The sequence below is a fragment of the Lactuca saligna genome, chromosome 9, assembly GCF_052625555.1.
Source record: "Lactuca saligna cultivar CGN05327 chromosome 9, ASM5262555v1, whole genome shotgun sequence".
NCBI lineage: Eukaryota > Viridiplantae > Streptophyta > Magnoliopsida > Asterales > Asteraceae > Lactuca > Lactuca saligna.
This window is the reverse complement of record NC_136425.1, coordinates 14,992,876-14,999,813: the sequence shown is the minus strand read 5'-3', so window position 1 is coordinate 14,999,813 and position 6,938 is coordinate 14,992,876.

Below are 6,938 nucleotides of genomic sequence, written 5' to 3'. Positions count from 1 at the left end.
ATAGTCCTATCAGATGAAGGATCAAATGCCTTGCTATTTTGATTATCAACTAATGTAGTATCAAAAGCATTCTCATTCAAATTTTGAGCTGCACTAGAACCATCCATCTGATGGTTAACACTCAACTCATCCCGATCAATTAAATCATTCACATATTCAAAACCATTTTGATCATCACAGGAAAAAGGGTCTACTGAATTAGTAAAATCAAGTTGGTTGTAAATAATTGTTGACTTCAATTTTGTGACATCCCCGTTTTCACGAACAGAAAAGATCGATTTTGTTTATGCTTTATAAAAATCAGAGTACCTCTTTTAATAAAAATTTTAAGGAATTTGTTCCCAGTGAAACATGATAAATATGTTATCAAATCATTTCTGAAGAAAAGTATTTTTATTCATTTTAAAACATTTGGGATGTCATCATCAATATACAAACATAAGCATAAACAGAACTTACATTCAATATCACTAGTGATTTATATCTCCTTAATCTCTCAGTGTAATGTGACTTCATATCAACACATGTGATATAAATAAACTGAGTGGGTCAGGTTGGGAAACCTGGTGAGTACATAGGGTTTTCAACCCACAATAAATAAGTTTATTAACTTTATCAAACCAAACAAACCCAATTACTCGTGCCCGTTATCCTCACTTTACATCCCTAAAACATCTAACACAAGGGACCTAGTCTAAGGGACTTTCATCGGTGTAACAACACATGCTTCGGGGGTTCCTCAGCAATTCATGTCAAATAAGGCAACCATATGGGGGATGGAGGACTGCTAGTGAGCATAGAATTCAAATAAACACACTGTTCAAATAAACACTTACAGGTTGCGAGCCTGCTAACATTCTACTAGACCATCTAGAATAGTCTGTGGTCGTCATCTATACTCCGTTAGATGACTGGATCATCGATAACATCTATAACGAGGCCTTTCATTATTTTATTTGGTCACACAACAACTATTACATCTACCCATGTTTTACCCATCACATTTTGTAGATATAAAATACATATACAGTTTAAATCATTTAAAACATGTATAAAATCGTTCATCCAACATAGATAGCAAGTACACAGATAATATGCACACACAACACGTAATTTATATAAAATATTTCATATCTATGTGTAAGATGAAAGTAACTATGCACTCACTTGATAAGGTGGTGACTCGGTACTCGGACAGCGCTTCGGTTACTTTAAAATAATTTCCTTCGACGAAACCTACTATTATTACCACTAGAGTTTAGTATATTATTCGCCGAGACTAATTAATAGTCTAGCTATTATTACTATTATATAAGCGTTAAGAAATACTTATATAACCCATAATAATAGCCCAAGTACTTATTATAAGTTCCTAATAACGTTACTATAATTAAATAAAAGCTATATTAAAAATAGCGTAGGCGTAGCTCACGTACAACGGGTTTTATAGAAAACCGGGATTTGCTTGGAGTAGCGTTTTCGATCCGAAAAGCTCTTCTTCTCGGAGCCGTCGAGCACTTCGGGGCTTCCGCCTCGTGCTAGAGAGGTTCCCTAGACTTTTCGGGGGGTTTCAGGGCTAGAGAGAGGTTCTAGAGAGAGAGAGAGAGAGAAAGAGTAAAGATAAGAAAGAATGAGAAATGTGAGAATAAAATGAAGGTCTGAGAGGTTCTATTTATAGGGTGAAAATGGCTGAACTTGGTACCACATGTCACCATCTAGTGGCAAGACTTGGGGAGAAAGCAATGGCCAAAATTGTACCACATCACCCATTTTCGCACAGCACACTTCCGACTTCTAAAATCCGTAACTTTCACATACGACCTTCGTTTTTGACGTTCTTTATATCCTTGCGTAGGTAAAAATAATATCTACAACTTTAACTTTGACTCGTCGGCTAATGCTCGACCGATCTTAAATTTAATAGTATGAGGAGATTATACTGTTAAATATTCGCGTAAAATTCATAACTTCTACATACGGACTCCGTTTTCATCTGTCTTTTTACTGATGGGTTCCTATTAATGAGATCTTCAAATTTCATTTATGTCGCGTAGGCCAAAAACCGCTCGAACTAAAATTCGAGTTTCGGGGCATGCACTGTTATGCCAAATGTTAGAAAATCCATAACTTTCTCATACGAAGTCAAATTTGGGCGTTCTTTGTATGGACGCTATCAGTTTAACATATTCTACAACTTTTGTTTAGATTAATAAGGCTAAAAAGTCATCTATCATAAATTCACTATTTACGTCTCTTAGTGTCGTGTCGGTTTTGCCGTAAAACTTCGACGGACCATAACTTCTTCGTTATAACTCGGATTTCAACGTTCTTTACATGTACGAAACCCTTGAGACGTATTCTACAACTTGGTTAAGATTATTTGTTCTAAATAATCTTTTGTGAAAAATTCATTTTCGACCCCTATTATCTCTAAATTGACTAGCCCGGATCTACGGTCGTTACAAATTTAAAAGGAAAAACTTACTCATAGAACTTCAAATCCCTGGAAACAAAAATTGAATTAGTATCAAGACTTAACCATTTATAACCCTTTTTCAAATGAATAACCTAAGGAAACACACTTTTCAGCCCGTTCAGAAAATTTATCATAATTATTAAGTTTTGTAGCAAAACACAAGCTACCAAATACTCTTAAGTGTTCAAAAATAGGTACTTTCTTAAAAACAAGTTCATATGGAGATAAACCTTTTTTTAATAAAAGTTGACATTCTATTTATCAAAAAAACCTGAAGTTAGAATAACCTCTCCCCAATACTTTATAGGGAGACAGACTGAAAAAGTAAGGATCTAGCAACATTAAGACTATGTTTGTACTTCCTTTCTATCACCCCATTTTGTTGTAGTGTATAAACACAAGATTTTTGATAAAAAATACCATTAAGTTTTAAAAAAGATTTCATTCTAAGATTTAAAAATTCAATTCCATTATCAGAACGAACTGTTTTAATTTTAGAATTAATCTGATTCAACAAAATGTTAAAAAAAGAAGTAAAACAATTATAAATTCAGTCGCATACTCTGAGTTTGTTATAGATAACTGGAATGAACTTTCTGAAACTTATAACAAGGCAGATGGGTTTGTTATTTTTAATGTATATTAACGTGTTAACTCACTTAATCAAGATGGGTCTTCTTTGTCTGAGTATTTTAATAAACTAGATACTCTTTGGAAAGAATTTAATGGTCTAATTAATCTTGCTGAATGTACTTGTGAAGCTACTGCCATATATAATGATCATTCAAAACTTATGAAGTTAATACAGTTCTTAACTGGTCTTGATGACTCTTTTAATTAAGTAAAGAGTCATATTCTTCTAATGGATCCTCTTGCAAATATTAAAACTGCTTTCTCAATTGTTTCTAGAGAGGCGTCTCATCAGAAGAATGGGGCTTTGTCATCTATCTCTAGTGTGTCTAAATCCTCTGCCTTTAATAGTAGCTTTAATGATAAAAGAAATTAAAATTCTAATTCTACTGGGGAAAAAAAATCAAAACTTACAATGTAAGAACTGTGGTCTTAAGGGACATCTAATTTAAAGGTATTATAAGTTGATTGGTTATCCAAAACACTTTAAACCTAGGAATGAATTTAATACTGATAATCAAAGAAAACAAAATAAATCCTTTCTGTGAATTATTCATCAATTCCTTCTAGTAGTTCTTCCTCTTCTATATTACTTCTAATGTCTCTGGAAGTAGTGGAACTCAATGTCTTACAAGTGAATAGTATAACAAGCTCTTGAGTATTATCAATGAAAAATCTTCTATTTCTAAAGATACTTCTATCAGTGCCAATATGATAGATATTCCTCTCTTTAGATTTTATAACTCTACCATCTTTAAATATTATTAAAAGAGAACCATTAATTCACCAATGAAGCAATCAAGAGCCTTGATTGCATTTCAATCTTATGTTTTCCACCATTAGATTAAATTGCTAATATCATCCTTTTCAAATAAAATTCAAACACATTACATTTAATTATAAAATCTTTAATAATTATAGAATCTTTAAATTCAATAATTACATTATCAATTACAAGCTTTACAACATATCATTTTATTTATATACAAGATATTAGTTTCACTAATTAATATTATGCCTAATTTAACTCCCTCATTTATAGCTTCCGACTTCAAAATTCAAACTCATTTAGGATTTATTTTATTGTTTAAAAAAAACTCATTAAATAAGCATATCAATAATTTGGTCATTAACCTATGAAATCTAATCTAATCCTATTAAATTAGCAAAATATTTAAGAGTCGAAAATAAAGTCAATATTATTTATAATTTATCTCCCGATATATCACACATAAAATAAATCAATTTGAGATAATCGTTTTGAATTTAAAATTCATTAATTAAGCAAGACAATTAATTTGAAATTTTGATTCAATATAAATGATATCATTTTTTTTCCAGATGAATAACCGAAAATCTCCGAGTTAATATTTTAGGATCTTATTTTTTTGGAAGATAATGATTTCCTTATTGAAAAACAACATATATATATATATATATATATATATACAATTACATTGAAGTTGTTGTTCTTACGATTTTGGATTGAATCGTATGATTTACAGTGTTCTTCAACGATCTTATTCTATAATTTTTTTTAGGTTCTTTCTTTAATTTTTTCTCTTTCTTTTTCTACAATTTGTTGTATTTACTTTGTTCTTATTTCTGTTCTCCTTCTTCTTCTTCCACCTATTAATATAATATGTATTTAATTTATGTTCCCCGCGTTTAACGCGGGTCATAATCTTGTTAACCATCAAAAGTGGATTGTTGAATCAGGTGCTAATCAACATATGACTTCATTTGAGTCACTTCTACATGACATTTTCTTGTAAATCATCCAAATGGTTCGTTTGCTAAAATTGACAAAATTGGAAACTTACAATTTTCTAAAAAAATTAACACTCTTGGATGTCTTTGTTGTTCTTGATTTTAATGTAAACTTTCTTTCTGTACATAAGTTGTGCAAAGAAACAAATTTTGAAGTTGTTTTTAATGAGCATAATTGTAAAATTCAGGCTTTACAGTCAAAGAAGGTGGTGGAGAATGGTAGAGAGTCTGGGAGATTTTATTATCTTGATGCTTTTCCCTTGGGTATTAATTCTGTTAATTTTGCTAAATGTTGTGTTTCTAAACTTACATGTCATAGTAGGTTAGATCATCCTGCTGAACGAGCTTTAAATTCTTTAAAATATAAGCTTAGTTTTGATAATACTTCTCTTTCTTCCTTGTGATGTCTGTCATAAGGCTAAGCAAACAAGTGAGTCATTTCCTATTAGTGTTCATAGTTCTTCCAAACGTGGAGAATTAATTCATCTAGATGTATAGGGTCCCTATAAAGTGTCTACTAGAGAAGGCTATACGTTTTTCTTAACTATTGTGGATGACAAACCTGCAAGATCACACAAAATTAGAGCCCTAAATCTCTGATACCATGTGAAAAAACATAGAAACAGATATTCCCAACGTCATCATCTATTATATCAATTTAGGACAAATAAACATATGGTTTTCACTTACTTACAAAAGAGATCCTCACTACATAAACCTAATCTACGCTCATTACAACCACTCAAACCTAATCTACTATGAACATTAAGAAAAACTAAAGAACTCAGAAGAGAGTATACAAACCCTAATCCTAATCAAGTTGCACAACATAATATATACTTTGGGTAAACAAACTCTTCAACCTACATCTTAACCTGGATCAGTATCACAATTATGCACTACAACCCATTGCTTTGGAATAATGTCACAAACAACCCATACCACAAAAATAAATATCAAAAACAATCTTTAACTACTTTATATTTAACCCCTGCAAGATTTAGCCATGTCAAGTTTGAACCAACACATACTTTTAACAAATTTCATATATACTTTTTAACAATAAACACTAATTCATTAAGGAGAGGGGAATAAGAAATATAAATTTAATTTTTTAATGGAACAAAAACAAATCATTCAAATTATTCGGTAAAACTTTAGTGGCATATAAAATGACACAAAATATAAAAAATTTAGTGGTATTTCAATTTTTTATGCATTAATAAACTTTAATATTAGTGACATAAATTGTTAAGTGCCATTAAATCTATTAATTTTATAGTGATATATAAAATAGGCCACTAAAAACATATTATAGTGGTATAAAAAAAGATATATCATGAAAAATGTGTACTATTATATATTATTTTATTTGTAGTGAGACAAATTTCCTAATCTTAATGCGATGGTGCTTATGATATTATGACCGGATCATTGTCCTATCAAGTTGAAGGAGGAATAGAGGAAATGATTAATTATGGTCCATGACCTTTTAAAATGGTTAATTTTTGGATGTTGCAAGATGGGTCCGAACAAATTGTGAGGGAGGCTGGGTCACACCGTGAATTTGATGGTGAGGAAAACAAATTTGTGGTTTTTAAAAATAAACTTAAGCATTTGAAGAATAAGCTTAGAAGTTGGAATAAGTCAAACAAAGAGCAAAGAAAGAAAGAAATAAAGGACTTGCTGTGCAAATTGGAAGATATTGATATGGGATTAGACAATGGAGTTGGAGAGGCCAATGTTCATATTGACAGGCTTTCCATATTTAAAAAAAAAAAAAAGAAAAAAAAAAGAAAAAAGTTGCCAATTTTGATAATATTTTAGCCTTGGAATTAGCCCAAAAATCTAAGATTAATTTGATGGTGGAAGGAGAGGAGAATACTAGTTTTTTTAATAGTTCGCTAGAAAAAAGTTAAATAGCTGTAAAAAGTGCAATTTTTTGAGTATTACAAAAATACCATGGTAGATGGAGACTGGATCGCGAATGCTATGGAGGTTAAAACCGCATTTTTTGAGTATTACAAAAATAAATTCAAGCATTTTTCAACTATTAAGATGA